General features: G+C 45.0%; 1 long non-coding RNA gene and 1 pseudogene across 1 annotated transcript in view; both read right to left on the reverse strand.

Annotated features, from left to right (window-relative positions):
- LOC126092397 (uncharacterized) overlaps positions 1 to 20,419 on the reverse strand; it is an 848,619-nt gene that overhangs the window by 121,950 nt on the left and 706,250 nt on the right. The window lies entirely within an intron of this gene.
- On the reverse strand, positions 7,193 to 7,265 carry LOC126093326 (U4 spliceosomal RNA; annotated as a pseudogene).

The following is a 20,419-nucleotide window of genomic DNA, read 5'->3' on the forward strand; positions in this document are numbered from 1 at the left end:
GCTGACCCCACGAAGCCATGAACCCTAGTTGTCAACAAGGCACTGTGGAAGCTGCTGGCGTCTCCATGATGGTGTGGGCTACGTTTACATGGAATTGGCTAGGTCATCTTGTCCAACTGAATCGCTCATCGGCTGGAAATGGTTATGTTCTGTACTTGGAGAATATTTGCAGCCATTTATGGACTTCATGTTCCCAAAAAACGACGGAACTTTTATGAGTGACAATGCGCCATACCATCGGGCCACAGTTGCTCGCGATTCGTTTGAGAAACGTTTTGGACAATTCGAGCAAATGATTTTCCCACTCAGTTCGCCCAACGTGAATCACATCGAAAATTTATGAGACATAATAAAGAGGTCTGTTCGTGTACAAAATCCTACACACGCAACACTTTCGCAATTATGGACGGCTATGCGGCCGCATGGCTCAGTTTTTCTACAGCGGACTTCCGAAGACCCGTCGAGTCCATGCCACGTCGAGTTTCGGCACTACGCAGGGCAAAAGGACGTCCGACACGATATTCAGAGGTATCGCATGATTTTTTTCACCTTAGTGTAGAGTCCCGCTATTCTGCACATGGCAGACGTGTTATTCTGCTATGGTTTAGAAAATGAGGTTAATAGACACGGATATGCCTTGTACTCCGAACAACATCCTCAAAGCCACATTCTATCTGACTGGAGTTTTTAGCAGGTTGTTCCAGTGACTTGCCAACATGGGACCTTTCCCAACAAGGACGGAGGATCGTGGTAGACCTCACACCGCTCGCACGCCAGAAGTGGAGGAACAGTGTTGCAACGAATACATGGATATGCCGAAAGAAGTGTGCGAAATACTGGAGCTCTTGAAGACATAAACCACGCTCTTGCATGGTAAAGTTTACACGAACAGTTACTCAGTTACTATAACCACGTCACTTACGGTCTGTGCGAGCTCGAGGCAAGACCGCAAGCTTGCATTTTATTTACGGATATGGCGAGATGCACACAGAGTGGCGTAAAAACTACAACAGCGGTGAGATGGCAGATGTTAAACGAGGAGTACATTTTATTGTGAATATGTGCAATAATTATGGGTGCATGATGGAACACCTACCTAGCTTCTACACCTGTTACGACAGTACTTAACGCAGACGTTTAATTGCCACTGGATCTGAAGAGGAGGTCCATCAGCGTTACAGGGGTGGCTACAGGAGCCAGTGTCCCACGTGTAAGATCAAATTCGGACTCCTTGAGAATGATGTTTGACGGGTGGGTAAGAATGGGTGGTAACCACATGCGCGCCTTCCACTGTATCAACAAACAGATTATCACTGGTCACAAGGGCCCACATGGCAACAAGTATTTCTTTTCGGCAACGTTTGTAAGGCTTTTCTCTAATTTTGAGCAGAGCTTCACTGGTTTCCAGCCGGATAGTAGTTGCGCATGGATCCGCTGGAGGCGCTGTAATCCAAATAGCGGATGCTCTGCAAACAGCAAATATATTAGTTGCTAGCAAGACCTTCCTTAGCTGTAGTGGAGCGTGGAGTTAAAGTTCAGGGATGTTTAGTGTGAAAGGAAGCAACTACGTGTATTAGATAGATACAAGTTACGTTTTCAGCTAACTGTAATTGTTGATTATAACAACTTATGAGCTACTTCATATGAAAATTGATTATTTGCTAACGATGTCAAGAATAACATGCAGGACTGGTAACTGCAAAAAATCTGTTGTTTTGAAAACAGTGTGATACATTATTTCTGCTAGGTGTGTGTATTGAGTATTGAACCGGGGACCAAGAAACGACGGAGAGGCTTCGTCCCGCCGTAACACTCAATAGTTCACAGCCCAACAGGCCACAGCAGTCCACTCACCTCACCATCAGTGGCGTAGCGTGAGGGGATACTTTGAGACTTAGTCTCCCCTGTATTCCTGCTTCAAAAAGATGCAATAGTAATTCATAACAAAAATATAAATAACTTTCTACTAAGAGCTCTAAATGTGCGAAGACATCAGTTCTGTATCCCGCGCCGCACCCTGAGTATTGGTGTATTTGCCTGCGTGAGACTCGACTTCTCCCAGTCTCTGCCTCCCTTCCCTTACCTGGGTGTGTGCGCCTTCGCGCTTTAGTGGCATTCTCGGCTCCCCTCCACTTTCCCTATTCCGCGAAGGCCGGTACTCTGCACTTGCTAGCAGGTATCGAGACTAGTCTCTGCCGCTTCTATGCTGGCTTTTAACACGGAAGTGAACAGTCGCGCGGTTTGTGTTCATAGTCATTCTTGTGTGATTTTAGCGCATATTTTCGTTGTGTCGCCAACATGAGTGAGCCAGCAACTGAACACCTTATAGAATTTTTTATTAAAAACGCCTTTTTCTACATTAACGAACAAAAAAAGTGCGAATTGAAGGACAAACGACCTATTCCTATACTCAGTGTAGTTTTAAGTGAAGCCAAACAAAAACGCACTCTTCAGACAGCCTGGTACGAAAAGTATACTTGGCTGACTTGCGAATGCAGTTAATAACAGATTTTATTGTTGTATATTTCTTCTGTTCGGTGGTGAAAAGGAATGGTGCAGCGAGGGCATTTGTACAATAAAGAACTTTGACAGGAAAGCACAAAAGCATCAGATATCAGAACGTCACCATCAGAACAAAGAATCATTTTAGTTATTGGGCAAAAGTAGAATTGAGCACGCCCTTTCTGAAGCCGCTCGTCTGACGGCAACGAAATAAAATGAACAAGTTGCATCCAACAGGAGAGTATTGGCTCGTCTTATTCAGGCAATTGTATTTATTTGTAAACAAGAACTAGCCTTTTGCGGCCATCGAGAAGACGAATCCTCTAGCAACTACGGTAACTATCTGCAATTGTTGGATTTATTAGCTCAAGGAGAGCGTTAATCCGAGACCATCTGTCATCATCTTCAACCTTTAAAGGAACTTCTACAGATAAACTAAATGATGTAATAGAAATGATAACTTTGGCAGTTAATGAGAAAGTAAAATCTGAAATTCAGAACTGCAATTTCATTTCGATTCAGGCTGATGAAACATTAGACACGTCATGCAAGAGTCAAATGATTATAATATTCAGGTACTGTATTGCAGACAAAATGAGGAAAGATTCGTTGGATTTTACGATGTTTCTGGAGACAAAACTGCTGAAGGTTTGTCACACATTATTCATGCAGTATTGAAAGAATGGAATGCGGAACGAAAAGTGGTTAGTCAAACAGATGATGGCGCTTCAGTAATGGAGGGTAGAGAAAGAGGACTACAACAATTGGTGAAGCAGTTCTGTCTCCATGCGCTGTTTATTCATTGTTAGGCACACCACCTGAATTTGGTACTGTTAGATGCCTCCAAAATCATATGACAAGTACGCATGTTTGTAAGTGATAGTACTACATTCCATTCATTTTTCAGCAAATCACCAAAAAGAGCTGTATTGCTAACTGAGGAAGCATTTAAACTGCCATACGCGAGCATCACTCGCTGAAACTTTCGTTCCAGGGCAGTTTCAACAATATCTAGTCATTTCTCAGATCTATATGGTGCTTTTAATTATATAATTGATGATACAGACTCTCAAAGGGACCCAGAATCTTTGAGCTGTGCTGTGGGAATGAAACGACGAATGGATGACCCCACGTTTGTCTATTTGCTTTGCTTCTACCGAGGGTGCTTTGTTTATGTCGATCATCTCTTTAATGTTCTTCAGTCAAAATCTGTCAGCATAATTGCTTGCCACGACGAAATAAGAACTGTTTTGAGAAACTTACGACAGTTAAGAACGGAAACATTCGTTGATGAATGCATTAAATGCAGCTTGTGTTTGAATGGCAACTTATCATCCTGTGACAGTCAAAAGATACCTCTCAGGGCATTAACTTACGAGACAATGGATTTGCAAATTGTTCAGATGGAAAGAAGATTTAAAGACTTTGTCCCAAATTTAGTTTGTTGAACTTCTGAACGAAAAGTGTTTCCCAAACTATCAAAAAGCATTCCCAAAGTTGAAACTGCTTCAGTTATTAGAACAGTATCCTTTTTACGAACAAGAACAACTTGAGCATGAACTGTGTAACATATACGCTGATGAGAAAAAACACTTATCTTCAAGAATCCTCTTAAAGTACATTGTCAACAATAATTTAAAATCTGTTTATGAAGAAACAACGAAGTTCCTGCTTTTGGTTTTGACCCTTCCCGCAATTATAGCAAGCATAGAACGAAGCATGAGTACTCTTAAACGAATGAAGAATTATTTAAGTAATTCAACGTCCAACACCCGGCTGTCGTGTTTGAGGACTTTAGCAATAGAAAAGACACTACTTGGAGAGCTATCCAGTGATCAGATCTTTGTAGACCGAGTTATAGGCTTATTCGTGTAAAGAAAATACAGGCGCATTGCACTTGTGTACAAGAAAATATAAGTGCTTCTTCTCTTGCTGCTGCAGTTCTAAAAATTTGTCATCCTTTCTTGAACAAGTTAGTTATTATTGTTATTAATATTATTATTATTAGTGACGGTGGTAATGGTAGTGGTGGTAGTAGTAGTAGTAGTAGTAGTAGTAGTAGTAGAAGTTGTTGTTTTATTTGATGCATTTTGTTTAATTTGTTTAAATTATTGTTTATTGTACTATTTTGTCTCCCTATAATAACTGTAGAGTCTCCCCAACCTTTACAACCACGCTACGCCACTGCTCACCACCGCCCCACACCGAACCCAGGGTGGTTGTGCGGTTCGGCCCCCGGTGGACACCCTCCGCCACCCCCCCCCCCCCTCCTCCCTACCAAGCGAACGTCTCATACCAGACGAGTGTAACCCCAATGTTTGCGAGGTAGAGTAATTATGGTATACGCGTACGTGGAGACAGTGTTTGCTCAGCAATCGCCGACATAGTGTAACAGAAGGGGAATAAGGGGAACAATTCCGCATTCGCCGAGGCTTTAAAAACCATCCACAGGCTGCCCGGCACACCGGACCTCGCCACTAATCCGCTGTGCAGATTTGTGCCGGGGACCGGCACGCCTTCCCGCTCGGGAAGCAGCGTGTTAGACTGCGCGGCTAGCCGGGCGGGCTCTTCCTGTTAGGTACTTCCACAAGCCGCCCCTCGCCTTTTAAACAACTCGACGCATTTCATGATTTCAATTATACATACGTAGCGTTGTTTTTTACTTTACGGACAAGCAAGTCTCTTGACACTTACAAAACTGCCATTCGAAATCTAAATAATCATTAGACAATAACTTTTTGTCCGAGGGCCGTTTATGTCGACTTTGAAGAGGCTATTCATTCTTCTTTTCTCGCTATTCGGCCAAATACATTCTGAAAGAGAGTCGTTTTCATCTTGGCACCTCTTGGTACCGCAAAATACAACCTTTGGGTCATGTAAAGAAATATACCATAGAGGTGATATTTGATACTTCCTAAAGACTGTTTTCTGTCTTGTTTTTCTTTCACCTGCAGAGGTAGGCAATTGTTTCGTAAACAATATATTACGGCCATTCAACCAGACGACGAAGCTGCTTGTCAGTTTTCAGATCATGAGTTAAAAAAGTACAACCAGACCGAATGTAAATTTCGACCTTCACTATGACAAGAATTTCCTCTTGAATGACAAGAACGTGCGAAAGTTTTCATTCGGAATTGAATGGTATGTTCTGTCATTCGCACCCCAACATATTTCCATTATTGGAAGCCACCAGTGAAATAGAGCAACACTTACGTAAAAATGTATAGCTCGAACTTGGAAAAAAAGAACATTAGACGAAATATGGAAACAGTAGACAAGGAGGAATTTCTACAACAGAATATGATCGAATTTAGACACGGATAAATAAGCAGGTTACAGCCGTAGCATAAAAATTTCTGCAGTAGAAGAAAACAGAAAATGATGCCGCACGGGAAGACGTAGCAACGAATTCGTAGTAAATGTTACAATATACGGTATACACTCTTTTAACCGCAACTACGAAGTCGTAATGCATGTGGTGGTTAGTCCTCATGCCGGTTAAGTGGGAAGGAAAATGTGGGATACGAACTCGGATAACTCAATATTCAATGTGATACGCAACAGGGGTATCTGGCAAATAGCACGGGTACAAAAGTAGGATGTACTTTTGTCTTCCTTCCGCAACTAGTCTGCACCAGTAATATCGCCCGTAAGAATGGAGCACAAATAGTTTTAAACAGCGTCTATATTGGATTCAAACGCGTGTCTTTCCTGCAGCTTCGTGAGTTGAAAAGTCTCGTTTTCCTGTGTTATCCACATTTCAGGTGTAATACAAATCGCCGAATTTATGTCTCCGATCTCATATAGGCTGTTAACGTTTCCTATTTATCCGTGAAGCCAGGGTGTTTTGATCGGACACTTTTTAGCGTTTAGTACGCAATCCGACCCTCCCATATTAAGTATAGTTTATAATACACCAACATCGTCCATAACGCTTCGAAGAAATGAAAATAAATCAGACCCACATGTCCGAAGCCGATGAAACACATATGCAGCTTGTTACTTTATTCCAAGCCTCCAATCATTAGCCGACGTAACAGTCAATGTTATCAATTATCTCGTGCGAAATATGTGAAGCGTGTGCGCGGAAAGTTAATGAAAGCTGGGACGTACGGTTCCCTGCAACACCAACCTTTCGCTGTACTGTCAGCAGAGTTAACTGTTCACACCTCTGTTCCATTTGTAAACAACACATGCGTGACTCGTTTGGGTGCGCCACATCAGAGTCCTCTGCAGCAAATTTCTATCTTCTGTATTTCTATATCAGACTTATTGTGGCCGAATTATGAAGAAACAGGCATTTGTTCACTAAAATATGTATTAAGTCCAGCATGTACTCATATAACTATCAACAAATTCCATGGCACCGCAGTCAGTGTTCCGAGTGATATATCTCCCCCTCCTTTCTTTTATCTCCTTTAATGCAATGATCTGTATTAATAACCATTCACTCTTATGTTAGTTTGCAATGTGTTAGAGGTAATTTTCAGGTTATAATAGTACGTTTCACTTCAGGATAAAGTTTGGACACTCACTAGGGAGATCTTCAATAATCTTTGCTAAATTAATGAAAATTTTGTAACATTGCTCTTTACTGAATAAAATTCACTTTCAGGCAAAGGAGTAAATTTTGCAACCACTCTACTTACGGCTTTTAGCCGGCGTCCATGATAGTATAAATACCGCATGCGTGTATTATCAACTAACAATAATCGCACCTCGGATAAACCTCATTGGTTACGATATTGCCACTGCGCAAAGGTGTTAACGCAGAGAAAAGTCTATCTACTTTCTTTTGTTTTATCAGTTACACGTACAATATCACCAAATGAACGCAATTTCTACCGCGATAATATACCTTTAATAATAGAGCCGTATAACGTTCAATCGATCGGCCATCGGAAATAAATGCTACAATTCTGAACTCCCTCATAGATCGCTATATAACAGAAAACATTTTCATCGTATGGTGTAATTAATTATTTCTACACATAATAACAATTAGATAGTTAACTGAAACGCTAACAGCCCAGCAAACATTTACATTCATTTCAATCAGCAAAAGATGACAAAAGAAAGTGGGCAGAATGCCGCGCGCTTACATAATAAAACTATAAATACAAATGTTTCATACAGTATGGATATAGTTGTATATTTTACAGATAAAAGTATATCAGTAAGACGATTATTTTTCATATGGCCTATATATATCACCTCGTCTGATAATTTCTGGAATCTATTACGCTAGGATGGGCACAATTAGGATACTCCAAGTCACGGAGGATGCGGCTTGTAACGGTTCGCTTGCATTCGCTTTTTTTATTCCTCTCTACGGTACTAATTCAAAATGTGAATCTAGAACGATGTACTGAATATACCTGCTGAGTGATGGGATAAGGGCTACATGTGGGGGTAAATCCTTTTATGGGTCGTTTTCGGAAAATCTGTTACGTGTGGAGTAAGTCCGAGTCAGCACCCACGTGTAGACCCCGGGTAAGACAGCAAATAGACGGGGGATGCGGTAGCGGCGGGCATGAATAGCAAAGAGCCACCACACAGCACGGGGACTGCCAAAAGGAAACTTCATTCAAATAACGTACCCACCAGCCTTCGTTCCGTATTCACATTCATGAATGACGCTCTATTTTACTTGCGCAAGGCCAGAATTATTGCTATCAATATTGATCGATTGCATTTAAAAGTAAGTTAACGATCCGCTGTGACTGCGTTTTTGCAAAATATACGCAGAATATTCGTGTTCAGCAGTTCACTGTCTTCCTTTTCATACGCAGAGAACATTTATTTTCAAGTGAATGCAACGCAGTTTCCCTTTTTTTATTTAGCTATTACTACATGCAGCGAAGAGAATTGTTTACTCTTGGAACTGACGTGAAGTACTCATTGCTCTTTTACAAGACCGGTGTGGCTGAACTTAGCCGCCGCAGAAAGTTGTATCAGAGTTCAGGACAATTAGTTACGAAACTCTCACCGCATTTCTGCAACTTCCCTACCGCAGCACCGCCAAGCGGCTGTCATGTATAAACACGCTGCGAAACAATTGTGTATTATATATGTGGAGTAGACAAGCATATTCAGAATGCATCTGAGGTCGTATTTCGGAGGTTTTGCAAAGGCGTTTTATAATGTGTTATTAAAAATATTTTCCCGTCTTAGGCAGTTCCGTGTCGATGACAGGGACGACAGAGAGAAACGGATATCCAATACGTTTCTTCAAAGTGAATTAGAATAGTCTGTAATGACAGATTTGTGTAAGAAGTCAAAATCAGGAAAATGTGGGGGAGGTTCACGGCCGCCAGTGGTGTTTGTGTGTACATTCAAAGGGGAATGGAGAGGTGAAAGGACTGTTGTTCGTCAAGGACAAAAAAATCAGCACTGATAGGGCGGCAGTGGCAGCCGAAAGTGAACAGGAATAGGATTTTGTGCTAAATGTCATACGTGCTAGTTGTAGGTTAAGATATGCACATACATACGAACAAATAGTTACAGATGGACGTGCGAGAGTACTACATGCTACAGCCGGGAAAGAGATTCTAGTTTTGTGATAGCTGAGAAGCAGAGTAGATAAACATGGTAGGCATAGCAGCAGAAAAAAGTCCAAAAGGTCTTTTATAAGAATAAAGAGAGGCTACTGTCCTACAATGTAAAAATTTATAATTTATTAATCAGCCTGAAATCTGTGAAAAAAAACTCACGAAATGAATTACAATCAGCCCAAAACATCGGAAAGTACGTGGCAAGAACGTGGCTGCAACCTTGGTCAGTACCTTTTCATTTCTCGTCTTAAAGGATTTTCGATAATGCTATGACGTCTCGGCTGTTATATTATTGTATGTTAATATCAACAGTAGTTGAGATATTAGGTTAATTATATTTCCTATTCGTAGTGTAAAGAGCACCGCCCTTTTAGTGGCTTCGAAACACGGAAGAACCAGCATTAAGAATGGCAATTATAAATTCGAATCACACCATTCTTCTGTTTTTACATGTCAGCCAATTGCAGCGCTGGCATCGCCGCATTTCTCACCCCATAAAGTTTCTCGATTGTTTGTCGTTGACTGTGGATCGTGTATCAAAACTAACCACTCAGATCGCATATTTTAGAAGCCCAGTAAGACTTCTGTAGTGAATTATAGCAGGAGGTTTTTTACGTTAGGTCATAATCAGTGCGCCCTCACAAAAAATCTTTTAAAATACTTTAGGCAACTGATGATTGGAACTCTTGCAGTTAAACCCAAGCATTCAGTATAATAATAGGGCCGCCACACACTCAAACAGGAACGAGACAGGAAGAAATCCGACGCGTAACGTGTTACTGTGAGAGGATTTGACGAAAACATAACGGTACTGATATTTGTAAAGCATGAGATTGGATTGGATGGTTAAGTTCACCTCGTTTTTGTCATTTTTAGAGATATTCGTTCACCGACAAAATAACTTCGTTGTTACGCAGTATTACTGGCTTCGATTGTCACAGATCATATTACTGCCATGACGGAGGCATGAGAATTGTTAGTGAACTATTATTCGGCTTTGACATCACTTTGCTTGTATGGATAGTACTGCAGTTATCTACGTCTTCAGCTTTTGTGTCATTCGTTACGTACATACCAGTTATTAAATTTCTTAGTGCCTCAGAGTTAACAGAAACACAGATTTAATAGAAAAATGCAAGTTTACTTATTTTCATGTCTTGTGGATCACATTTGCGACTCCACGCTGTGATGTGGAACGCATTAATAGGCTTAAGAGAAATACGCGTCTCTCTGTGAACACGTACCTGCATTTGTGTTTGCTGCTGCTGGTAAAAGCAGAACGGTGAGAGATCGCTGATCCAATGTAGTCGTCGTTTGTGTATTCTTTTTGCGTGTTATTCAACCAGCAGAGAGTCGAATACAACTTCTATCTTAAATATCTTGGCATTGCCCTGGATAGGTCCTTAACCTATAAAGAACATCTTACAAATATTGGTAAGAAACTACAGACACCAAATAATATTATTAGAAAACTGGATGGTAGTTCTTGGGGCGCAGATGCAGCCACACTACGAACAGCAGCAATATCAACAGTGTTCACCACTGCAGAATTCTTTGCTCCAGTCTGGCAAAGAAGTCACCATAACAAGAATTCAGGCGCGCAAGTCCACGTAACCTTATGTAAAATTATCAAATAAGCAGCAACCAGTCTCAAAATCGTGTTTTCTTTATTTACTTTTGCAAATCGATTTCAACTGATTAACAGTCATCATCGGTGCTTTCAACGTATATGTTCCCTGAGCAGTAACACTGTCTTGAGCAGAGGTCAAACGTGAAGTTTGAGCCTCTTGTTCGCGTTGACGGCACTTTGAACAGTGGACGTTACATTTCAGATGTGTTACGACCCGTGGTTCTACCCTTCATTCGATCCCTACGAAATCCTACATTTCAGCAGGATAATGCACGAGCGCTTGTTGCAGGTCCTGTACGGGCCTTTTTGGATACAGAAAATGTTCGACTGCTGCCCTGGCCAGCACATTCTCCAGATCTCTCACCAACTGAAAACGTCTGGTGAATAGTGGCCGAGCAAGTGCCTCGTCACAATACGCCGGCCACTACTCTTGATGAACTGTGGTATCGTGTTGAAGCTGTATGATCAGCTGTACCTGTACACGCCATCCAAGCTCTGTTCGACTCAATGCCCAGGCGTATCAAGGCCGTTATTACGGCCAGAGGTGGTTGTTCTGGGTACTAATGTCTCAGGATCTATGCACCCAAATTGCGTGAAAATCTAATCACATGTCAGTTCTAGTATAATACATTTGTCCAATGAATACCCGTTCATCATCTGCATTTCTCCTCGGTGTAGCAATTTTAATGGCCAGTAGTGTATTTTACCTAGGGAACGCAAGTGTCCGATTACAAATGTTAGTTGAATTTCAGCAACAGGAGAAAATAGCATTACTGTACTGCACTAGGAGGGAACAAAACGATCTGTAGCGAGCGAAACTAGCAAATAACGGGAGACTGGCGGCGACAGAGGTGGAGGTAAAGGGCGGTTCACCAACAGGCATCGCTGCCGCTGACGCGGTGCGGCAGGGGAGCAGCGGGGTGTCGGCCCTCTAGGCAGAACGGTCAGCTCCGGCGACGAGCCAATTAGCCAAGGCCAGCGGCACCCCTTGCGGACTCTTGCTTCCGACTGACGTCACCTCTTCTCGCACCTAAGTCCACCTGCACGTGAAGCAGAGATGTTCGTCGAGGCGCCTCTAGCCGTCAGAAAAGTATCTAGCTTCCGAATAAATGCCCGAGAAACATCGATCTTCAGGTTTACATGCGGTATTACTGTCAACATTACGCAGTCGGTAGGCGATTCTATACAGAAGCAACAATTCAGTGTTTGGAAGTGAATGTTTCAAGGTGATATGCCGGCCGCGGTGGCCGTGCGGTTCTGGCGCTGCAGTCCGGAACCGCGGGACTGCTACGGTCACAGGTTCGAATCCTGCCTCGGGCATGGGTGTGTGTGATGTCCTTAGGTTAGTTAGGTTTAAGTAGTTCTAAGTTCTAGGGGACTTACGACCTAAGATGTTGAGTCCCATAGTGCTCAGAGCCATTTGAACCATTTTTTTTTTTTCAAGGTGATATAAGGTGACTTTAAAAACGAAGTTATTAAGGCAAGCCAAATAACTTTTATTGAATGCCACAAAAATGGATCAATGGCTCTGAGCACTAAGGGACTTAACATCTGAGGTCATCAGTCCCCTAGAACTTATAACTGCTTAAACTTAACTAACCTAAGGACGTCACACACATCCATGCCCGAGGCAGGATTCGAACCTGCGACCGTAGCAGTCGCGCGGTTCCGGACTGAAGCGCCTAGAACCGCTCGGCCACAGCGGCCGGCCTGAATGTCACAATATTCCTCAAAATGACACAATTACATGACACTTTTTTCAGCAATTAGGTTCCTTTCAAGTGTATGCTGATGTAATAGCTTGTAAAGGCAACAGTGATGAATCTAAATGGAATTTTTATATTTTCTGAAGTTGCCAACACCGTCAGTAGTTATAGTTCACTACTGATAACATGATCGAATATTTTTTTAAATTTTTTTTGTTTATTCTTTGGTAGCAAAGGTGTGAAGATTCTGAGATAGCTGCTAACCAAAAAGTCAATAAAGAAGTCTTAAGCAGACCAAGTGGCGTGTGTTCTTGGTGATTTAAAATTAGACTAAATATCGTCAAGCTACGTCTTTTGGGAACTGCCGCAAATATTACGTTACGGCAGTTATAAGCTCCATACTTAACAATCATATACAAACGTTCACTCGACGAAAGACCCGCACCCAAAGACTGGAAAGTTGCACAGGCCACACCAATATTCAGGAAAGGTAGTAGGAGTCATCCACTAAATTGTACGCCCATACCATTAACGTCGATATGCAGCAGCATTTTGGAACATATATTGTGTTTCAACATCATGAATTACCTCGAAGAAAACGATCTATTGACATACAGTCAACACGGATTTAGAAAACATCGTTCTTGTGAAACGCAACTAGCTCTTTACTTGCAAGTAGTGTTGAGTGCTGCTGACACGGAATTTCAAGCTGATTCCGTTTTTCTGGACTTCCGGAGGGCTTTTCACACTGTACTACACAAGCGGCTCATAATGAAATTGCGTGCTTATGAAATATCGTCTCAGTTATGTGACTGGATTTTTAATTTCCTGTCAGACAAGTCACACTTCGTAGTAATTGATGGAAACTCATGGAGTAAAACAGAAGTGATTTCTGGCGTTCCCCAAGATACTGTTATAGGCCCTTTGCTGTTGCTTTTCTATATAAAGGATATGGGAGACAATCTGAGCAGACGTCTTAGGTTGTTTGCAGATGACGCTGTCGTTTGTGGACTAATAAAGTCATCAGAGCATCAAAAAAATTGCAAAAAGACTTAGAAAAGATACGTGTGTGGTGCGAAAATTGGCAATTCACCCTAAATAACGAGAAGTGTGATGTCATCCACATGAGTGCTAAAATAAATCCGTTAAACTTGGGTTACACGACAAATCAGTCAAATCCAAAAGCCGTAAATTCAACTAAATACCTAGGAATTACAATTACGAACACTTTAAATTGGGAGGAACAAATAGAAAATGTTGTGGGGAAGGCTAACCAAAGACTGGCAAAACACTAAGAAGATGCGAGACGTCTAGTGAAGAGACTACCTACATTACAAAGAAGAGCAGTACGTTTTGTATTATCGCAAAATCGGGGAGAGAGTGTTAACTGAGATGATACGGGATTTGGGTTGGCCATCATTAAAACAAAGGCGTTTTTCGTTGCGGCGGAATCTTATCACGAAATTCCAATAACCAACTTTCTTCTCCGAATGTGAAAATATTTTGTTGACGCCGACCTACATGTGGAGAAACGATCACCATGATAAAATAAGGGAAATCGGAACTAGTAGGGAAAGATACAGGTGTTCGTTCCTTCCGCTCGCTATACAAGATTGGAATAATAGAGAATTGTGGAGGTGGTTCGACGAACCCTCTGCCAGGCACTTGAATGTATCCACGTAGATGTAGATTGTTACCATGTCTCTCTAAACAACGGTCTGAACTTTCAACCAACCGTTCGATTCCTCGACGACAGAAATTAGCTCCTTGGTTACGGAGTCATTCTAGTGTCGCTGCGTGAACGTCCCCACCATTACAAAATCTTTCCCAACAGTTTTTTTTTCAGTTTGCCGAAAGTTGGAAATCACATGGTGCAAGATCTAAACTTTCCGGTCAGCATTATGCTTGTCTGTGTGGTCTCGGTCAAACTGTTGATAGCATTTCACTACGGCCCGCACGTGGCATTGCATCTGGTCCATACAGCGCCAGAATTTCGCAGTAAATCTGTGTTGCTTAGACGTTTTTCCGACAAGAATCGTACAGCCCCACATACTTCAACTTTAGAGTACGTTTAGAGTTTCTGTGACTTTTCAGTCGAACACTGCTACACACCTGTTATCCGTAACAAAGCGTATCTGTGCTTCCAGAAAATCCCAAACGTGGAATCTCCCCCGAGACTGCAACATTCTTGTTGCGCAGTGGTCTTGGCGTGGGGCGACTACCTAAAGTCCCTACCTACTACGTTGGTAATGACCAATGCGTGTCAAGAACGTAATTGTAGAATTTATTATTTTGGAGGGTGGACGTCTATTTCACAGCCTTCCATAATTACAAAATGTGCGTGGGGTACCATGGCCTTCAAATTGTTAAAGGTTAGAGACATGGATCCACTTCAAACGTTTTGCAAATATTTTCATTTACTTCATGTTTCTGTCCTGTCTTTTTATTTCCTTCATTTTACTGACCTTACCAAGTTACATAGGTATCAAAACACCGACAACATGCACGCCTATTAATATCAAAATGTTCAAATGTGTGTGAAATCCTACGGGACTTGACTGCTAAGGTCATCAGTCCCTAAGCTTACACACTACTTAACCTAAATTATCCTAAGGACAAACACACACACCCATGCCCGAGGGAGGACTCGAACCTCCGCCGGAACCAGACGCCTATTAATATCGTTGTGTGAGATTTACTCTCGCGATGCCTCCACAGTAGTTTGCAGCGCTTCTGTCCTATCAGTATTTGATCAAGTTCCCCATATTTTATGTCAATGAAATTGTTTTTGAGGGCTCTTTCCACTGCCACAGGAAAAGTGAACAGCGTCACTAAAAAATTGTCGGTCTTATAATTTGCCAGCTACAGAAGTTAAAAGTTACCTACATATGTCAGAAAAGTCGCCACATTTTCCGACTTAGCGAAAACTACATATCGATGTACCGGGTGATCAAAAAGTCAGTATAAATTTGGAAACTTAATAAACCATGGAATAATGTAGATAGAGAGGTAAAAATTGATAGATGCTTGGAATGACATGGGGTTTTATTAGAACTAAAAAAAAAAGTTCACAAAATGTCCGACAGATGGCGCTTCATCTGATCAGAATAGCAATAATTAGTATAACAAAGTAAGACAAAGCAAAGATGATGTTCTTTACAGGAAATGCTCAATATGTCCACAATCACTTCTCAACAATAGCGGTTGTCGAAGAATAATGTTGTGAACAGCACTTTAAAGCATGTCCGAAGTATGGTGAGGCATTGGCGTCGAATGTTGTCTTTCAGCATCCCTAGAGACGTCGGTCCATCACGATACACTTGCGACTTTAGGTAACCCCAAAGCCAATAATCGCACGGGCTGAGGTCTGGAGACCTGGGAGGCCAAGCATGACGAAAGTGGCAGCTGAGCACACGATCATCACCAAACGACGCGCGCAAGAGATCTTTCACGCGTCTACCCAATGTGAGGTGGAGCGCCATCCTGCATAAACATCGAACGTTCCAGCAGGTGTTTATCAGTCAGGCTGGGGATGATGCGATTCTGTAACATATCGGCGTACCTCTCACGCGTCACGTTAGCAGTTACAAAACCAGGATCACGCATTTCCTTGAAGAAAAAAGGCCCAATAATGGTAGATGTGGTAAATCCAACCCATACCGTGACTTTCTGGTCGTGCAATGGAGTTTCCACGACAGTTCTAGGATTTTCGGTAGCCCAAATTGTGCAGTTGTGTTCGTTGACAGACCTTCAGAGCGTGAAATGAGCTTCGTCGGTCCACAACACGTTACTCAACCAATCGTCATCTTCCGCCATCTTTTGAAACGCCCACACCGCAAATGCCCTCCGCTTCACTAAATCGCCAGGTAACAGTTCATGATGCCGATGGACTTTGTACAGATAGCATCGGAGGGTACGCCTCAATGCCAACCAAACAGTAGTTTATGGACTGCCAGTGCGACGTGCGACTGCACGAGTGCTGACTTCCCCGTGCACAGACAAACCCGCAACAGTCTCCATTTCTTCCCTGAACTGTCTGGCATTACGCCTTGTGCCCGGTCGGCCACTACGGGGTCTGTCGTCTAAACAACCCATGGCTTAGAACTTCGAAACCATTCTCATCACAGCTGCATTTGTCAACGGACCTTTACCCGTTCGAATCCCCTTCCTATGGCGATAGGATCGTAACGCTGAACTAGAACATTCCAATTTTGATAATACAGCTTCATTAAAAGTGCCTTTTCAGGTAACGTCTACATGCTGCGACTGCTGGTGCATCTGAGACTGCCGTATTGCTGCTGCTGCTGCCCGACAGGGACAGATGAGCCCTGTGGGTCGGTGGAGTCTAAGCCAGAAGGCTATTCCTCCAAACTGACGGAGCGTGCGATGTGTCCTGACTTCGTGTTTGATGTCCTGTCAGTCTGCTGGGACGGTGTTCTGGACGTGCTGGCAACTCAGTGGTGGCGAAGCAGGTGGGGCCATCTGGTTGCGTTAAGACGCTGCACCCGGTCGCCCAGTGCTCGAAGGAGCGGATTTTCGGACTGCGCGTTCTTCTCGTAAAAGAGCCGTGCAGCTGACGAAACCTGTCTCGAACAGTAGGGAGGATGGAGACTCGGTTAAGGTCGTCCAACGGGAAGTCCCGAGGGAGGTGCAAAGCCAGACCTAGAATCCGGTTCTGAAGTCGCTGGAGCCGGTCGACGTGGGTCGCTGCAGCATTGCCCCAAACCACAGCGGCGTAGTCGATGAGTGGGCGTATGAGCGTAAGATAGAGCGCAACACCCAGTTCTGGCGAGAGCGCAGGTGTCGGATTTAGAAAGGGGTAGAGTTGAGTCATCCTACCCTTGACCTTTTTGACGATGTTGTCGATATAGTGTGTCCATGTGAACCCTCTATCCAGCGTCACACCCAGGTACTTAGCGGTATTGCCCCAAGGTACGGCTGTTCCCCTGATGGTAATCTGCGGTAGGTCGGCTGCGATATACTTCTTGGTTACAAGGAGGGCTTGCGGCTTAGCCCCATTGAAGATGAGGCGCATCCTCCTGGCCCACTGACTAAGTGTGTCAGCTGCTGCCTGCATGCGTCGTTGGAGCAGAGCTGCATTCATGCTGCGCGTGTACAGCGCCGTATCATCCGAGTAGAGGGCGAGGTGGACCCTGTCCACTCGCGGCATGTCTGCGGTATACAGGATGTAGAGTAGGGGGCCGAGGACGGAGACTTGGGGAACTCCAGCCCTGAACCAGCGGCGCGTCGACAGGTCCTCCGTGCGTACATGAAAGCTTCTGTCAGTGAGGTGAGATTTTAAGAGACGGACATGCGGCAGGGGCACACCAACGTCCAGGAGCTTGAAGAGAAGCCCCCCATGCCATACAGAATCGAACGCCCGTGAAACATCCAGGAAGATGGCTCCGAAATATTCCCGCCGTTCGATGGCATCAAGGGCCTCTTCAACGAGTCGAAAGTAGTTGGTGCGTTGTTGCGTGTCCAGGGCGAAAACCACATTGTTCGTCCGGTAGGAGACGTTCTTCCCTGATGTGACGCAGGAGGCGGCAGAGATACAGCCTTTCAAAGACTTTGCTGACTGCTGGTAGCAAATTGATGGGCCTGTAGCTGCTCAGGAGACGAGGGTCCTTCCCAGGCTTCCGGATGGGGACGACCTCGGCGTGTTTCCACTCCTGACGATAGCAGCCAGTGCGGAGGATGCTGTTGAAAAGGCGAGCCAGGTGTTCAGCGGCTATCGGTGGCATCCGTCGCAGCATTTCATTCGTAAGCTGGTCAGGGCCTCCTGCCTTGCGTTTGTTGAGCCGTCGAAGTTGATCGGAGACTTCATCAGCATCCACCTCTTCGATACGTTCGTCACCTGTAGAGGCAGCGAGGAACACTGGGAGACATTGAGCAACCAGGCGAACGTGATCCGGATTCATGGGGTCCACGATGTCCTGGAAATTTTGTTCAATAAACGTCAGCAATGGCGTTGGCTTTGTCCACTGGGCTGCTGACGAAGTTTCGACCAACTTGTAACGGCGGAATCTTCTGACGCCGGCGGAGGAAGAGCTGTGTGGCTTTCCAGGCGGTACCATCGTCAACCCAAAGAGTGGCCAGGCGGTTGGACCAGTCCTGATGGCGGTGGTTTGGAACGGCAACTTTTATGTCCCTCCTCATCCTGTTGAGAGCCCTCTTCGCCAGCTGACATTCACGAAAGAGGCGGTCTTTGGCAGTTATCGCCTCCATGAGATACGGTGGTAGATGCCGGGATCGGTCAGGTGGGCCAGATCGCGGCCGCGGCGTGGCCCGGAGCACTGCTTGTAGAGTACAGTCGCGGATGAATCGGGAACAGCCGTCAACCCCAACATCGTCTGCGTCAGGTGCGTCACGAAGACCCTCCTTCAACAGCTCCTGATACCGGTTCCAGTCGGTGTTCCTGGTTGGGATGACTCTCTGCGTCACTGGCTGGGCATCGACGTCGATGTCAAATAAAACTGGGACGTGATCCGAAGATAAGGCAGTGCGGGTGCTGGCGGATATAACATAGGGCACCCCCTTGGCCACCGCAATGTGGAGCACGTCTGGAGGTCCACTGTTGTTGGGAAAGTGGGTGGATTCGTGAGGTCCGAGGATGACGGCGTTTCACCGCTGGGCCGCTCGGAGAAGTTGCCGTCCGTAGTTGTTGGTGACACGGGAATGCCATTCGGTGTGCTTTGAGTTAAAGTCACCACCAGCAAAGACCTTTCCAGGTAATACCAGCAATGCTTCAACGTCTTGTATGAGTAACTGTCGGCCAGGCGGACGGTAGACAGCAACAAACGTGGTGAGCCGATGCGAGACGTCGACAGCTACAGCAGTGGCCTCTATCGCTTGTAGCTGCGAAAGAGGGACTTGATGGTGCAACCAGTGAAGTCCGGACGTAGACCGCTGTGCCACCGCCACGAGTTGGTCTGTCGATCCGGTAACACACGTAGTTGGCAGCCCAGACATGGACACCAGGCTTGAGAAAAGTCTCGGAAGCCAGGCAAATGTCGACGGCCTCATCCCGTAGCAGCTGTCGAAATTCGCCATCTTGGGTGCGGATGCCCTGGGAATTCCACACGCAGACAGTGACGCCTCGTTGACTATGGGCCATGCTGGGAGGCCAGTGGTCCAGTGGAGATTGCCTGAACGGCTGCACTGACAGCGGCAATGAGTTACCGCAGGATATCCTTGAGAAGCTCCCAAAGTTCTTTCAGGAGGAGCTTCATTTCGTCCATGCTAGAATCGGCCGCCTGGGATGATACAGTTGCAGCTCGTGAGTGTTGAGCCGGGCTGGCCACGACGTCAGCCTGTCGTCCCTGTTCGGATTGGTCGTGTTGTCCCTGGTCTTCACCCTGCTGCTGTTCAGAGCATGGTGCTGGTAGTCGCGCCGCGTCCCATGGACAGCGGTCCTTCTCGGTGGTAGTAGCTGTTGCAACAGTGGCCAGCTTCGGCGCAGGTACAGAGGCCTTTGGTGAGGAGCCAGAGGTAGTAGCAGCAGCAAAACTGACGCCAGGTCGGACTGGTGCAGGCCGCTTTATGGAGCCAGGTCGTTGACCACGGCTCCGTGCCGCAGCCCGTCGGAAGTTGGAACAGCCGCGGTAGGAGGCCACATGTTCCCCACCACATCCAGCGCATTTGGGCGGTCCATCTGTCCACTGCCGTGTGCAGTCTCGACTAGCGTGCTCTCCCGCACACTAACACAGCGTGGGGGCAGCGTGCAGAACCGCGCCACATGCCCAACCATTTGACAGTTGTAGCATTGCGGTTCGCCCCTCTTCGAGCGCAGTTTTTCCGTAGTGACAGGTATCGCCGCGATCTTCGTGACCTGCCATAGCCCGTGGTTGTGTGAGATATCACAGGTGACCACGAGGACCAGTGGAGTCTCCTTTCGGGTGCGGCGAGAGGGTAGGCGGCTTATCGACCGGAGACCAAATCCACAGCCCATATCCTCCAGTTGTCGCCGGACGTGATCCAGGCTGTAGTTTCGAGGGAGGCCCCGAAAGACGATCTTGAGTGTCTTG

The sequence above is a fragment of the Schistocerca cancellata genome, chromosome 7 (genome assembly GCF_023864275.1).
Source record: "Schistocerca cancellata isolate TAMUIC-IGC-003103 chromosome 7, iqSchCanc2.1, whole genome shotgun sequence".
Lineage (NCBI taxonomy): Eukaryota > Metazoa > Arthropoda > Insecta > Orthoptera > Acrididae > Schistocerca > Schistocerca cancellata.